The following is a 17,851-nucleotide window of genomic DNA, read 5'->3' on the forward strand; positions in this document are numbered from 1 at the left end:
CCACTTGTTGAGAATGTGATTTCCTCTCACAAACCCATACGCCTATGGATGCTCCAAATACCATGTCTTCTGATGAAAAGGATGTTAATATGATTGTCACGCCACCAATCATGAAGGAAAAAGAGAAATCTCCGTTAGCTCCGACATTGAAAAGAAGAAGAAGGATTGTGAGGAAGCCTAGACTTGTTCCTTCGAATTCTCAGAAGTTTTCTGATGTTCTTGAAGTGTTGAAGGAGATGCAAAATGAGTGTGAGGGCAAATTATCAACTCGCTATGTGGCGCAAGATCAAGATCCGAAGCATCCTACTATAATACAACCTACTACACAATGTATACCCAACCACTTAGTCTTATCCTATCTAGTCATCCCTAAGGGCGTATTTATAATTGATGTAACCACCTACCCTATAAAAGAGAAAGAGAAATAGGGAAGTGGGGGTCTGATCTTAAGATGGTCGCTCTAGCTAAGGCTAGCCTCCTTCTTCTTCCTTAAAGCTCCATGAGAGCCTCTCTAATGGAGATCTTGTAAACACCTCACAACATAGTGAAATCCGTGAATGTAGGTCACAATTGACCGAACCACGTAAAAAGATCTGTCTCCCTTTACATTTCTGTGTTTTATTTTCTTTTATGTGTGTTAATGTATGTTTTGATGGTTAAGATCATCATGGGTGTAGACATCAAAAAAGATGCAACTATATTTTGGCGCTAGAAACCCGTGAAAGAACATTAATACTTCACTACCAGCAAGTTCTGTATCAGATTTAGTTGAGATCCAGGCGATCCACGAAGCTCCAAGGGTATCTCTGTCAAAAGAAGAGATGAATCTCGGACAACAAATGTGTGGCTCGTCCAAACGAAGCTTAGACAAAAGAAAGAAAAGCGACGAAATCTCTACAGCAGATTTCTCACCAACATCAACTGGGAATTAAAAATTTTTCTCCTCTCTCTTCATCTTCTTCTTAATATTTCAGATCTACAAGATTTAAACAAAAAATGTCAGACAAATCTACTACAAAAACTAGGGCTTGTTCTTTAATACAAGTCTGATTTTGGTTCCAAATCTTTACTAAAAGTGAGTTTTGGTTACAGATCTACAACCAGTAGGTCCTACTCTTCAAGCCCATTGAAGAGTTTTTCAAAAAAACTGATAATCAATATCTTAGCCTAATTTAGGGCTTTTCTCTTCGATATTTCTTCAAACTGCTTCACATATAAATTGCAGCACGAATTTACTGAGATTTCTCACTTGATTGAGTTGTTGTTTCAGAAAAATGGTGATGGGCGAAGTCGCATCGAAGCAGCAACAGCAAAGAACCACTCGGAGAAGAAAGCTTCAAAGCTGCGTAGGGCTGGCCAATTGAAGTCAGTCACCAATTCTCATCGTCCTGCCTCTCAGGAGCTACATCGGAGAAGCTATTGAAACTAAATTGATGATGTGCGAGATTGCATCGGAGCAGTAACAACAGCTGCTAACCTGCTATCCATCAACATCTTTGCCTGAATTGGGGTTTTTCTCTTCACTCTCTATCTTCGTGCTGTTCAATATAGAAATCGCCGAAGGAATCCAACTCATATCATGACTACTAACCTAATTGGCTTGTTGTTGCAGAGAAACAACGGTGGAAGAATTCACATCGGAGTGATTCAACAACCTCGCGTTCACCTCGAGACCAACTCGTGTAGAACCATCAGAATCAATCGGGCAGACTATTTCGCACAGCTCAACTAGGAGCAGTCATCTTGTACATCTCAATCCCGAGCATCCATCTCGGACAGAAAAGCAACAGACCGATGCTGAAACAAAATCCAGCATGATGGGTTCAACCAGAGCATGAACTCGGGGCTTATTTTTTCTATCTCTCTTCGTACTCTCTTACATTGCAATAGCCAAACAAGTATATTCACATGACTACTCACTTGATTGAGTTGCTGTTGTAGAAAAACGATGGTGGAGGATATCACATTGGAATCACCAGCTCGTGTTCCACTCGAGACCAACTCGTGGAGATACCACCGATACAATCAGACAGCCCAAATGGGAGAACGATGGAGTCCAACCCATAGTGTACCAGAGGCAACACGATTAAGGTCGTGAAGAAGCAATCAGAAGAAGCCAGAGCTCGGACAGCTCAAATTGCAACAATCATCTCGTACTGGAAAAGTAACCAACACGAAGGGAGCCAGTCAGAGCATGATCTCGGACTCACCAGCCATCTCGGACTCATCAGTTCATCTCCGATCACCAATCTCGGATAGGCAATCAACAGGGCAACCAGAGCATGCACTCGAATTGCACCTGGACACCATACCAGGAGCACGAACTCGGACTCTCCATCTCCGAGCAGCAACTTGGACAACATACCTTTTTTACCTTATCTAATAATTAGTCTTTTGGTTTACAATAGCTAAATGACTGATTCCTATATACTTAAATAATTGTTCTTTGAATCAAAAGAATTTTGATAAATTCCACGAACAGCAGGTGAACGATAATATACTCCACAAAGGCATTCTTCAATGGAATCTATCTTAGATGGTTCATCCATGCTCGCCAGGCTTATCCCGGAGCAACCATCTCGTACTGGCAAAGCAATCGTCACAATGGAGTTCAACCCATATCGTACCAGAGGCGATGTCGGGCTCATCAGTGCATCTCCAAGCATTATTAGGTACATACTAATATGTTCAGAAGGACTCATATCAGAGCAGCAACTCGTGCTTGTGAATATGCTCTACGGAAAATGCTCTAGAGCGCTCATTTCAGGTCGCTTATTGTGATGCATCCTTGCTCGCGAAGCTCACTGCGACTCGAGATCATCTCGAGAGCAACAACCTAAAACAGGAGAAATTCTTATCTCTATCTATAAAATTTATTATGCCTATCAAGTCTGAATACATATCTTTCATCAAAAGCTCACCAAGCTACAATAAATGTCATTATTAATGACATCATAACTTGTCTATAGCTTTTTTTAAAATGGTAATTAACCTTTAATTGAAGTACACAGGGGCAAAATGCAACCTCATGACAAAGGCTACAAAGTTAAAGGACGATACGATCTCCTACCTTTCTTGCCAGTCTAAGGACAAAAAGGGCACTTTCTAACTCATATATTGAATATACATATGCCTAACCAAGGCACAATTTTGCTCAAGAGCAAGCTAAGAAAATAGCTAGTCGCACAGACTCAAGTCGATATACGTATCGTACTGGTACATCCAGAATTAGGTGGCGCAATCTAGCATGCCTGCTCCACAACGAGCTTTATAATAAATGATAATGCGACATCATATCGCATAAAAATGAGCAGAAAATGTTTACATAAAGTAAATGCTTTAGAATTATCGAATGCTTTTAACATTATGATGTATTAACATTTCATGTTTTGCAGCAAGTCTTCATTATGGTTGGAGAATTCAGTTAAGTCGGATCGATTATCCGTATATAGTAAAGTCGGATTAGACATAATCCGCATAAAGGCATGCTTATCGTGCATTAGGAACTAGCATTATGCTAGATAAGAATAGAGTCGGATTAGTTGAAATCTGCATAAAGGCATGCTTATCATGCACTAAGGTTAGAGTCGGATTAGTTGTAATCCGCAGTAAAGTTATTATTGTGTTTCTGTCTTCTTGTAGGTACACTTGATGTATGTATGGTACATCTGCTAGTTATATATATGTGTTTTCCTGCAGGGTTAAATGGTGTATCATACATACATCCTCCTCTTGTTCTATATGTATGTGTTTGCTTGCAGGGACATTCGATGAATGTTGAATGAATGTGATATAAATATCTTCCTCTTGTCATATCTGTGTTTTCCTGCAGGGTAACTTAGTGTTCTTAATATGAAATTTGTCCATCACCGATGATAATTGGAGCATGATCCCCATCCGAGAAAACATCTTCTCGAGATGGTAATTGGGGAACGATCCCCATCCAAGAAAACATCTTCTCGAGACCATTACGAATGGTATCTGGGTAAACCAAACCCTCGCGCGAGAAAATATCTTCTCAAAACCATCACGATGGTAATCGGGCCAAGAACCCCATACGAGAAAACCTATTCTCGATGCCATATAATTTATGTTCATGTGATTGTATTATTTATTATTTTGATCTGTTGAATGCATGAATTATATATGTTGTTTGCAGGTTCGCTCACTTAGTATTGATCCATCACGAATGGTAATCAGGATACTAGTCCTATGCGAGGAAACATCTCCTCACGACCATCACGAATGGTAAGGTGCTAGCCACACCATTCCATCCTCAAACAGGATGATGCGAGCAATGCTCAAGCTACCCGAGATGGACACACTGACCTAGGGTAATGCCACCTGTACTTCAGGAGATAACCTATAGTTGACTCACTTTAGGCAGAAGTGCGAATCAACTACCAGAGGTATCACCCTCACTCTAGTTACCGCCATGAGCCAACTATGGGGCAGAAGCCTTCCCAAAGAGAAGCACTGTACATAATTTACGAATATATGTTCGAAAAGGACATATACTCGGCATCAGAAGGATCCTTGAAATCCTCTTGACTTGTATTATAAGAGGTTATATAGTCAAATGGGAAGTTGATCACTTCTCGGACTTATAGCCCATAACTTGTCCAAGGACGAAAGGGATACCACTATGGTGTGACCCTCATATAAAATCGCACAAAGTGCAACAATAAAACTGTATCAAGGTTCAATTACAATCATTTCATTATGATTTTGATTTTGCTTCATTGCTAATCTATCTCAATTTGATTTATGTAGGTGCAAGCTACAGGAAGTGCCATCATAAATGATATATTCAGAAAGTGGAGTTAGGGGCCAACCTTGACTTTGGCTTTCAAAAGCTATAAGCTCTTAAGCTTCCAAAAACCAAAGGGGGCAGTATATACCCTCGATACTTTCATATTGAGGCAAACAGTAAGTCCTCGGGGAAAGGCTTCGGATTACGATCCGAAGGCATTTTGAGTCCCCACAGATACAAGCCTCCAATTGGAGCACGAAGTAAGACCTCAGACTCCACTCCGAAGGCATTCAACAAGATCTTACGTCCACACGATTTGAGGCAAATAGTAAGTCCTCCGGGCAAGGCTTCGAACTGTCATCCGAAGATATTTTGAGTCCGCAAAGATATGAGCATCCGATATATCTCGGAACCAACACAAGTCCTCGGACCACCATCCGAAGGCATCTGATAAATCTTATAGCAGCACGATTTGAGGCATTTAGTAAACCCTCGGAGCATGACCTCGGACTGCAATCTCAAAGTCATTTGGCAAGACCCCACAACGATGTGTCACACGCATAAGACTTTTTACACCAGTAAAAAGCTACAGGATTCAAAGCTTATCTATCCTCAGCTTATTTCAATTTATTTCATTTCATGGAGTTTATTTTGGATTTTTTCAAAAACTTATCCTCTCAAACGATAACAGGAGCATATATATTGGAATAAGGAAAAACCCTCATCGCTCGGAGCAAGAAGCAAGCTAAAGATGCAAAGGCAATTAGCCAATTGCGAAGAAATCTAAGTATCACCTTTATTAAGGAGCTATCTCACTGTGCATTCCACTAATTCTTCTAGCAATATGCTTAATAGCTTAATATATAGCTTAAATAGATTACATATGCATGAAAATCATTCATACCATAAGCATGCTTAATGATATAAAATATCTTATTTGTCTATGCCAATGCAAGACTTTAAACTGTTCTTACCTCTTACAACTGTAGTACTTGACTACTATAATGTTTATGCTTGTGAAGCAAAGTAAATCTTGAACTTATATTTCTGCAATATAGCAATTACTACTCTCGCTTGAGCAGCAGGTACCCATGATAGTCCCGAGAAGCACTACACGACAAGTCGTCAAGAACTGATGCTAACCAAGCCAAATGGAGTTGGAGCACGAACCGCCAAGGAGCAACCACAACGATCACGAACACAAAGACTGCCTCAGAACTTCACACAAGAACATGGGCAAGTATTAATACTTTAAAAGCTGGTTATGTTCTTCTGCGAAGTTCCTTCAGCAACAAAGATCCATGAAGCTCGGTACCACACACCACCAACTGAAGTCATCAACCAACTCCAGCAAAGAATCAAAGACCAAGAATTGAGAGCGACCTCGCACTGTTACTCGGAACCGCAACTCGCACATCCACATCATGTAGCACATATCATGGATCGTGAAGCACAAGCATAACAACAACCAACTCGGACGACCCCAACCAAACACTCTATAGAAGTGAAGCCAAACTACAAGCCAGATCGGAACCAAACATGTTCAGATATCTCGCTCAGCCACTTCTCTCGCCTTCAAAGCCATACTGATGTTGATTCTCTTAAGGATTATTGTTCCAACAACCCTCAACCAAAGGAGCAAAATGTGAGGGCAAATTATCAACTCGCTACGTGGCGCAAGATCAAGAGCCGAAGTATCCTACTATAATACAACCTACTACACAATGTATACCCAACCACTTAGTCTTATCCTATCTAGTCAGCCCTAAGGGCGTATTTGTAATTGATGTAACCACCTACCCTATAAAAGAGAAAGAGAAATAGGGAAGTGGGGGTCTGATCTTAAGATGGTCGCTCTAGCTAAGGCTAGCCTCCTTCTTCTTCCTTAAAGCTCCATGAGAGCCTCTCCAATAGAGATCTTGTAAACACCTCCCAACATAGTGAAATCCGTGGATGTAGGTCACAATTGACCGAACCACGTAAAAAGATCTGTCTCCCTTTACATTTCTGCACTTTATCTTCTTTTATGTGTGTTAATGTATGTTTTGATGGTTAAGATCATCATGGGTGTAGGCATCAGAAAAGATGCAACTACAGGAGATTCATCAAATAAAGGCTTTTCTGTTTAAGACTCATGAGATTCAGAAGACCTTGGTTCGACATCAGTCAAGAAGGTTAATTGATATTAACTCCTATCTTCATGAACCTTATGTCCCAATGGCTGTTGACGACAAGGAGTTCGGGGACGATAAAGAATTCTTCAAAGGTATTAACGTCTAGTAAATCTTCTATTTTCTTATTTTGTTTAGAAGAATAACTAGAGTTTGGAATAGCCATTGTTGTGACTACACATAGCTATGTCCAACGTTTTTATCTTCATGTTTTTAGATTTAATGGTTTAAATTCTACAATTGTTTGGAAGATGATTTTTTCAGTATTAATCTTTACGGTTTTATATATTGCAATTTTCTATGGGATATATGTGTTTGTGTCCGTGAACTGTGATTGTCCCATACCTTGTCAAAGGTTAAGTCCTTTATATGTCGATATGCATGTGTTGATAAAAGAAGGAATGAATTTTTGACAAATACAAAAGTTAAGCCTATTATGTCAATTATTGATGGAAGATAGGATAAGATCTTTTGTTTTCAAGGATTATGTCTATTGTATGTCATTGTGCAAATGGTGATGGAAAATAGAATGAATCCTTGTTTATTCCACGGTATAAGGTCGATCTCCGATCCACAATTTTTGTGTACATACTGTGTTGTTCCATAAAGTGTCTTATGTTGAGCACAATCGACTGAGTTATTTTTAGCTTAGTTGGTGCTCCGTGAGGTACTTTATGTCGAGAATGTTCAACTAAATTAATCATTCTCGTTTGGTTATTTAGTTGTTGCTCCGGAAGTTCTCTTATGTCGAGCATGACCAATTAAATTGATTACTTTTGTGGTTAATTTGGTTGTGTATTCCGATTAGATTAATTATGGGTTCTCTTTTGATTAATCTAATTGAGTATTTTTGAGTCTCCATAAGTTTACTTATGTTGAGCATTTCCGATTAAATTAATCATGGATCTCTTATGGTTAATTTAATTAAGTATTTTGTGAAAAAGTGGGGGTACAACAACCACACCCAACAATTCGTTTAGCAATTTGTATGGACAAACTCCAATATACTTTCTATAGAATCAACTAGACAGTCAGACTCAATCTAGATAAAAGTATATCAAAGAGTTTATATCTCAATCTCTCGATTTAATCTTTGCTCAAGCAAATAGAAATATGCGAGTCTTTATCAAAGAGAGATAACTTGGATGGTACCAAAGACCAATATCCAAGTGTCAATCAATTTAAATCAACAACCAAAAGGTCGGATATTCTAATTGATTGAACAACGCACAACCTGTGATATTTCAATTATATAACAAAATATAATGCGGAAAAGAAATAACACAGACACCAGAATTTTGTTAACGAGGAAACCGCAAATGCAGAAAAACCTCGGGACCTAGTCCAGATTGAACACACACTGTATTAAGCCGCTACAGACACTATCCTACTCCAAATTAACTTCGGTCTGGACTGTAGTTGAACCCCAATCAATCTCACACTGATCCAAGGTACAGTTATGCTCCTACGCCTCTCATCCCAGCAGGATGCTACGTACTTGATTCCCTTAGCTGATCTCACCCACAACTAATAGTTGCTACGACCCAAAGTCGAAGACTTTAATAAACAAATTTGTATCACACAGAAAAGTCTACGGTAATAGATAAATCGGTCTCCCACGAATATACTTATGAGTTTTGTTCCGTCTTTTGATAAATCAAGGTGAACAGGAACCAATCAATAAACTGGTCTTATATTCCCGAAGAACAACCTAGTATTATTGATCACCTCACAATAATCTTAATTGACGCAGCGAAAAAAGATATTGTGGAATCACAAACGATGAGATGAAGTGTTTGTGATTACTCTTCTATCTTGCCTATTGGAGATACAAAATCTCGAGCCAATTATTACAATCATACTCGTAACGAGAGAAGATGGAAGATCAGATCACACAACTACAAGAAAAGTAGTATCGGTCTGGCTTCACAATCCCAATGAAGTCTTTAAGTTGTTAAGCTGGTTTAGAAAAAGAAACCAAAGGTTAAAGGAGAATCGACTCTATCTATGCAACTAGTATCACACGTAAGGTGTGGGGATTAGGTTTCCCAGTTGTTAGAGTTCTCCCTTATATAGTTTTCAAATCAGGGTTTGCAATCAATGTTATCTTGGTAACAAAGCATTCAATATTCACCGTTAGATGAAAACCTGATTAGATTCAAGCTAACATTTCTCAACCGTTTGATCGAAAACTTATCTTGTTACACACAAATGGAATGTCCAATTTTGGGTTTACGAACCGTTCCCAACATTAACATTTGTTGGTTCAACAATAGTTAACCAAATGGTTAGCCATATGATTACTTCCATATCAACCATATTCTTCTTCACCATAACTAGTTCAAATGACTCAAATGAACTAGTTAGAGAGTTTTTCAATTGCTTAGATATTATGTAACCACACAAGACACAATCGATACAAAAACGGTTTGATTCACTCGAATCGGTTCATGAACTTTATAGCCACGGTTTTCAAAAGCATTCCTTAGTTTAAATAAACATGAGTTCAAGAACAACCGGTTTTAGATATAACCTTCTCAAGTTTGCGGACTGGGTTCGCGGACTTAAGCTCATGGAAGGAGTTCACAAAATCCAGCAGAAATTCTCGGGTCGAGAACTTCCGCCAGTTCACGGACTTAGCTCACGCCACTTCCATTTCTCTTGATCAACAAAGGTCGCAAACTTTGGTTCAAGGTATAAGGACTTATACATATTTGTGTTTCCATAACAATGCTTATATCCTACCAATGGTTATGTAATCTAAACTCTCATTTCAATCATTGAAACATTCTCAGAGAACGGATATAGTCGTTATTCACAGAGCAATTTTCAAAGTGATTGAAACATAACATGACTTTCGTCACCAAGTAAAGATGAATTCGGCTAAAGCGAAAGCTTACCAACACATATTTCGAGAAATAGATAGGCGAGATAAACTCGACTCGAAATAGCAAATGTGCATAATGAAAGTCTATATATCAAAACGACTTTTGTCTCAAGAGTAGGAGATAGAATAGATAGACTTTTAAGTGACAGATAAGTTCAAGTCCCCACATACCTTTTAGTCGATGAAGATCCACCAGTTCCTTGGGTAGTCCTTCGTCTTGTATGATGATTTCCATGGAGTTCTTGAGCTCAACTACACTTTTTATCCTAGTCCGAGACCTTTAGCTATGTAGGATAGAAATCAATACTTATAGTTTTGATCACTAACATTGACAAACATGCTTGAGATAGCAACGCATGCGAGTTCGACCGAGCAATGTTCTAACAATCTCCCCTTTCGTCAATTTTAGTGGCAAAACGAGTAATACATATGGAATACAAAAAATAAATAAATTAACTTTTGTAGCTCCTATTCCACATGCCTAATCTTCAACATTACTCGAAATCTTCGTCATTACTCGAAATCTTCGTCACTTCCAAGTACTCCAATGATCCCAAAGGTTGTAAGTTTAACATCATCGTTGTTGAAAATCCGTAGCTATAACAATAAGAAAACAATAGTTCTCAATCATTGTTATACAGTGTCATAGTATCATTACACATCGTCAAAGTTTAATTATATCACAACTTCAACAACAATACTATGGTGATATGTATCACTCCCCCTTAGTAAATACTCCATCTCACATGGAAACCACTCCCCCTTACATAATGATCCAAAACCATATGTATTTGTCGTGTGAACTACATATTAATTCTCCCCCTTTTTGTCAATAAAATTGGCAAAGGTACAAGAACGGGATCCTAATGAAATTTCCGAAAGAGACATTTTTTGACCAAAAGAAAGCAAAAAATCAACTTGTTCTTTAGATGCAATCATAAAGCCGAAGCTAAATGCATTCATTAAAGAGTTTATAAAGATACAAGATAACCCCTATAATATTCCACAGCCGCACTCTCCACAAAGATATGGTAATTAAGCGCAACTTCAAAAGAACTCTCCCCCTTTAAATGGCATTCCCGAAAGAACGACAAGAGCGACCTTAATTTCGAAAGAAAAGAAGGATTTCTTTTGACACAACACACAAAGAACTCTGACAGAAAAATCAATCCTACGGAAACAAATACAGAATTGAAGTAAACACTTGCTGGAGTTTCAAACTCAATTGCCCAAAAGATCGAGATAAGCACAGGGGCAAGAGTCATAGAAACAATTAATGAACTAAAACAACACCAATAGACTGTCGTAAGTGTTGAAAAGTAGCAGTGTCTAATAGTTTGGTGAGGATATCAACCAATTGTTGTTCGGAAGGCACAAATTCCATACTTATGATACCATTTTCATAGAGATCTCGAATAAAATGGTACCTTATATCAATGTGCTTTGTTCTTGAGTGCTCAACGGGATTCTCAGTGATTCAATCGCACTAGAGTTATCACTAAAGATCTTCATTATTCCAGTATCAATTCAATAATCAGCTAGCATTTGTTTCATCCATAGGATTTGAGTGCAACATGAGCCAGCAACAATATATTCTGCTTCGCAAGTAGACATGGATTGTGAATTCTGTTTCTTGCTATGCCAAGCCACAAGATTCAGTCCTACATGGTAGAAACCCCCTGATGTACTTTTTCTGTCTTCTACACATCCTGCCCAATCAACATCTGAATAAGCAGAAAGATCAGTGTTAGTATCAAAAGTGTAAGATAGACCATACCCGACAGTGTGATTGACATATTGTATGATCCTCTTTGCAGCTGCAAGATGAGATTCCTTTGGATTAGCCTGAAATCTAGTACAACAACCAACACTAAAAGAAATATCAGGTCTAGTGGTTGTAAGATATAAAAGGCTACCAATAATAGAACGATACAATTTTTGATCTACTTTTACTGCTTTCTCATCTCTGTGTAGTTTACCAGCAGTGGACATAGGTGTTAGTGTTGGACTTGACTTATCTAGACCGAATCTTGTAACAAGATCCCTTGCATATTTTTCTTGAGATAAGTAGATTCCATCCTTTTGTTGTTGAATCTATAATCCTAAAAAGAACTTTAATTCACCAACATTGCTCATTTCAAACTCTTTAGCAAGTGAAACCTGAAAATCCTTTGCAAGCTTTTCTGAAGTTGAACCATAGATGATATCATCTACATATACTTGAGCAATGACAACATCTTTCCCACTCCATCTGGTAAAATTTTTTTATCAGCTCCACCTCTTGAAAAACCTTTTCTAATAAGAGAAGTAGTAAGTTTTTCAAACCAGGCTCTTGGTGCTTGTTTCAACCCATATAATGCCTTTTTGAGCTTAAGAACATGATCTGGGAAATCAAGGTTTTCAAATCCTTTAGGTTGAGCAACATAGACTTCTTCCTTTAGAATTTCGTTTAGGAACGCGGATTTTATATCCATTTGGAAAAGATTAACCTTGAGAAAACAAGCATGAGCTAATAAAAGTCTAATGGACTCAAGGCATGCCACAGGAGCAAAGGTTTCGTCAAAGTCGATACCTTCAGTCTGTGAATATCCTTGAGCGACAAGTCTGGCTTTATTTTTGATAATTGTGCCAAATTCATCAGACTTGTTCTTGAATATCCATTTTGTTCCAACAATATTAACATTGGAGGGACAAGGTACGAGTTCCCATACGTCTTGTCTTATAAATTGATTTAACTCTTCATGCATTGCATTCACCCAAAAGGGATCGATCAGAGATTCATCAATATTCCTCGGTTCTACTTGTGACAGATAACAACCAAAATTGCACATGTTTTGAAGTTTCCCTCTAGTCTTAGCTGTAGAATCTCTTCCCTTAATAATACTGTTGGGATCATGATTCCTTTGAACCCAGAGGTGTCGTGGAGGGACACGTTCTTGTTCGTCAGGAGTAGCCTGATCAGTGTTCTTCTCTTCGTAACTAGAAATATCAGGATCAACAACAGTTGGGATAACTTCAACTGATTCTGGTATTTCTTTGACTTTCTCAATTGTCTCGGTTGGAGGCAATTCAGCAGGAGGATTATCATGATGAAAATCACTAATATCATCGATGATGACATTAGCAGACTCCATCATGACCTGGGTTATAAGATTAAACACTTGAAAACCACGGCTATCAGAAGCATAGCCAAGAAAGATACCTTCATCACTTTTGGTATCGTATTTCCCTCTCTTTTCTCGATCTTTTAGAATGTAGCATTTACTTCCGAAAACTCTAATATAGTGCAGGTTGGGTTTTCTTCCATACCACAACTCATAAGGAGTATTTATGGTTTTAGACCGTAAGTAAACACGGTTGATCAAATAAAATGCCGTAAAAACAGCTTCTCCCCAAAACCTTAGAGGTAAGTTTTTGTTGTGGAGCATTACCCTGTCCATTTACTGAATGTTCATATTCTTTCTTTCTGCAACTCCATTAGCTTGAGGAGTAATGGGTGGTGATATTGTTGAATGATCCCCAGTTCGTCACAAAATTCAAATACTTTGGCGTCCTTGAATTCAGTTCCACTGTCTCTCCTAATTTTCCTTAGTTTGCGACCTTGTTCGTTCTGGATTCTTTTAACAATAATCTTGAATTCATCAAGGGTTTCATTTTTATGAGACAGAAATGCAACCCAAGTGAATCTGGTGTAATCATCTACCATAACTAAAGCATACTTCTTACCAGCAACCTTGGGTTGTTGAATTGGTCCGAAGAGATCCATATGAATTAAATCAAGTGGATCTTTAGTGAGAATATCTCGAGATGATATATGGTGAACTTTAGTTTGTTTACCCTTTTGACAGGGACCACATACACCTTCAATCTTTGCATTGATTTTGGGAACGCCTCTAACAAGTTCTTGGTTAATGATCTTAGTTAGAAGACGATAGTTGATGTGACCAAAACGCTCATGCCAAAGATGTGTCGATTCCACCTTAGTAAAATTGCAACAATTGCTAAAGTGAGTATCAAGAAGATAAAAGTTTCCCTGCGGCACAAGAATTCACTGCGGCACAAGATTCCCTACCACCGGTCCTACCAGGAGATGCACCAATATATAACCATCCAAGATGAGACAAAAGAATATCTACAATATCGGTAGGATGGTCAATTCCAAACATCAACTGGATTAAGATTAACACAGATGGAGCAGCCAGAGGGCACCCAGGTTTTGCGGGAGCATGATTCATCTGTAGAGATTCTGACGCACAAATTTTAATGGCTCTAGCTCAACCTTTAGGAATTACGACTGCCTTAATCGCAGAAACTTGGGCTCTTCTTTTGGATTCAAGAACGACAACAGAAAGACAATGGCCAAAAGTTCTCTTTGAAACTGACTCAGAAAATCTTTTGCGCTTCATCACATCCTCTACCCCCCGTCGTTGGCAGATCTCAGGGATGATTGAGGAAATAAAGAAGAGATTCAGACAGATCCCACAGGTGGCCATTCAACACAACTACAGGGAAGGAAACCAAGCGGCAGACGGTTTATCCAATCATGCAGCAGATGAAAGCCAAATAGGAAGCTTATCAACCAAAATATGGGACCGGGCAATCCCGTTTTTTATTAGTCAAAATTTATTTCTTGATTTAGTAGGTACCACATACCCACGACAAATTGTAACCTAATCTCCTATCAATAAAATGCATGCTTCAAAAAAAAAAAAGAAGATAATAGTTGTTTTTACCACGAGTTCCTTGTAAAATTACTTTCCCAGTTTTGTCTACAATGTCACATCCATATACATTGAAGACAACTCGATGGCATTTGTCACAAATTTGACTAATAGAAAGAAGATATGCAGTCATACCTTTTACGTATACTACATCATGGATTTCAGGTACGCCGGGCAGTTTGATCGTCAATGTAGCAACAACTCCCATCTCCGAAAGTTACTGGTCCTCCTTCATAGTCGTCAGAAGAAACAAACCATGTGACATAACCTGTCATATGTCTACTACATCCACTATCAAGAAACCATTGAAAGGGTGATGTTGATTTTAAAGCAAAAGCTCCCATACTATCAGTACTTTCCTGTTTAGGGTTTCCTGATAGTTTTGTACGTCCTTTTAGAGAAGCACTAAGTTGTTTAGTTTTTGTGTGAAGATTACTTGCAACTTTCAGTCTCTTTTGGAAGGACATACAAGTATGTTGAAAGTGATTAGAGGAATCACAAAACAAACATGGGCCAACATTTTTGGAATAGTCAGAAAAGTTCTGAGTCATATCAGTTTTGACAACCTGTGAATGTTGTTTATTATTGACTTATGACTGTTCTTCAGAGAAAAGCAACTGAAGTTATTCGAATCCATTAAAGGGATTTTAACAGATTTCAAATCCTTAAGCATTGCAATTTCTGCTTTGAGATCAGAATTGATCCGAATTTGTTCATCCAACTTTTTCTGGAGAATAACCAGTTTATTAGAACTTTTTCTACAATTGGTTTTTAATCCTGGTGAAGCGTTTCTAGAGACTTTTCTGTCCATAGAGTCAGATCGCACAAACACAGACTTGTGAGATCTTGAACGTGTTTGCCTGCTCTGATACCAATTGAAAAAGTGGGGGTACAACAACCACACCCAATAATTCGATTAGCAATCTATATAGACAAACTCCAATATACTTTCTAGAGAATCAACTAGACAGTCAGACTCAATCTAGATAAAAGTATATCAAAGAGTTTATATCTCAATCTCTCGATTTGATCTTTACTCAAGCAAATAGAAATTTGCGAGTCTTTATCAAAGAGAGATAACTTGGATGGTACCAAAGACCAATATCCAAGTGTCAATCAATTTAAATCAACAACCAAAAGTTCGGATATTCTAATTGATTGAACAACGCACAACCTGTGTGATATTTCAATTATATAACAAAATATAACGCGGAAAAGAAATAACATAAACACCAGAATTTTGTTAAAGAGGAAACCGAAAATGCAGAAAAACCCCAGGACCTAATCCAGATTGAACACACATTGTATTAAGCCTCTACAGACACTAGCCTACTCCAAATTAACTTCGATCTGGACTGTAGTTGTACCCCAATCAATCTCACACTGATCCAAGGCACAGTTATGCTCTTACGCCTCTGATCCCACCAGGATGCTACGTACTTGATTCACTTAGCTGATCTCACCCACAACTAAGAGTTGCTACGACCCAAAGTCGAAGACTTTAATAAACAAATATGTATCACACAGAAAAGTCTACGGTAATAGATAAATCCGTCTCCCACGAATATACCTACGAGTTTTGCTCCGTCTTTTGATAAATCAAGGTGGACAGGAACCAATCAATAAACCAGTCTTATATTCCCGAAGAACAGCCTAGTATTATTGATCACCTCACAATAATCTTAATCGACGCAGCGAAAAAATATATTGTGGAATCACAAACAATGAGACGAAGTGTTTGTGATTAATTTTCTATCTTGCCTATCGGAGATATAAAATCTCGAGCCAATTACTACAATCGTACTCGTAACGATAGAAGATGCAAGATCAGATCACACAACTACAAGAAAAGTAGTATCGGTCTGGCTTCACAATCCCAATGAAGTCTTTAAGTCGTTAACCTGGTTTAGAAAAAGAAACCAAAGGTTAAAGGAGAATCAACTCTTGCTATGCAACAAGTATCACACGTAAGGTGTGGGTATAGGTTTCCTAGTTGCTAAAGTTCTCCCTTATATAGTTTTCAAATCAGTGTTTGCAATCAATGTTAGGTTGGTAACAAAGCATTCAATATTCACCGTTAGGTGAAAACCTGATTAGATTCAAGCAAATATTTCTCAACCGTTGGATCGAAAACTTAGCTTGTTACACACAAATGGAATGTCCAATTTTGGGTTTACGAACTGTTCCCAACATTAACATTTGTTGGTTCAACAATAGTTAACCAAATGGTTAGCCATATAATTACTTTCATATCAACCATATTCTTCTTCACCATAATTAGTTCAAATGACTCAAATGAACTAGTTAGAGAGTTGTTCAATTGCTTAGATCTTATGTAACTACACAAGACACAATCAATACAAAAAAGATTTGATTCACTCAAAATTTGCAAAAGCATTCCTTAGTTTAAATAAAAATGAGTTCAAGAACAACCGGTTTTAGATATAACCTGCTCAAGTTCGCGGACTGGGTTCGCGGACTTAAGCTCATGGAAGGAGTTCACAAACTCCAGCAGAAATTCTCGGGTCGACAACTTCCGCCAGTTCGCGGACTAAGTTCGCGGACTTAGTTCATGGACTTGGCTCACGCCACTTCCATTTCTGTTGATCAACAAAGTTCGCAAACTTTGGTTCAAGAAATAAGGACTTATGCGTATATGTGTTTCCACAATAATGCTTATATCCCAACAATGGTTATATAATCTAAACTATCATTTGAATCATTGAAACATTCTCAGAGGATGGATATAGCCGTTATTCACAGACCATTTTTCGTCAGAGCAATTTTCAAAGTGATTGAAACATAACATGACTTTCGTCACTAGGTAAAGATGAATTCGACTATAGCGAAAGCTTAACAACACATATTTCGAGAAATAGTTAGGCGAGATAAACTCGGCTCGAAATAGCAAATGTACATAATGAAAGTTTATATATCAAAACGACTTTTGTCTCAAGAGTAGGAGATAGAATAGATAGACTTTTGAGTGACATATAAGTTCAAGTCTTTACATACCTTTTAGTCGATGAAGATCCACCGGTTGCTTGAGTAGTCCTTCGTCTTGTATGATGATTGCCATGGAGTTCTTGAGCTCAACTACACTTTCTATCCTAGTCCGAGACCTTTAGCTATGTAGGCTATAAATCAATACTTATAGTTTTGATCACTAACATTGACAAACATGCTTGAGATAGCAACGCATGCGAGTTCGACCGAGCAATGCTCTAACATTTTGGATTCAAATTCATACTTGTATGTGATTTGTTATGTCCAAAGAAATCCTTCTTTTCTTTTGAAATTAAGGTCGCTCTTGTTGTTC

General features: G+C 38.1%; 1 long non-coding RNA gene across 4 annotated transcripts; it reads left to right on the forward strand.

The window, feature by feature from the left end:
- The first annotated feature begins 575 nt into the window (after nt 1-575).
- Nucleotides 576-6,562, forward strand: LOC113332618. 4 transcript variants are annotated; one of them, XR_003351621.1, is made up of 5 exons: nt 578-1,075; nt 1,271-1,510; nt 1,613-4,035; nt 4,160-4,334; nt 4,774-6,562. It is a non-coding gene; the product is annotated as an uncharacterized LOC113332618 (long non-coding RNA). The 4 variants fall into 4 exon arrangements; XR_003351619.1 differs by having other exon boundaries at nt 576-1,075; nt 1,613-4,409; XR_003351618.1 differs by having other exon boundaries at nt 577-1,075; nt 1,613-4,334.
- The last annotated feature ends 11,289 nt before the right edge of the window (nt 6,563-17,851 follow it).

The sequence above is a fragment of the Papaver somniferum genome, unplaced genomic scaffold (genome assembly GCF_003573695.1).
Source record: "Papaver somniferum cultivar HN1 unplaced genomic scaffold, ASM357369v1 unplaced-scaffold_132, whole genome shotgun sequence".
Taxonomy (NCBI): domain Eukaryota; kingdom Viridiplantae; phylum Streptophyta; class Magnoliopsida; order Ranunculales; family Papaveraceae; genus Papaver; species Papaver somniferum.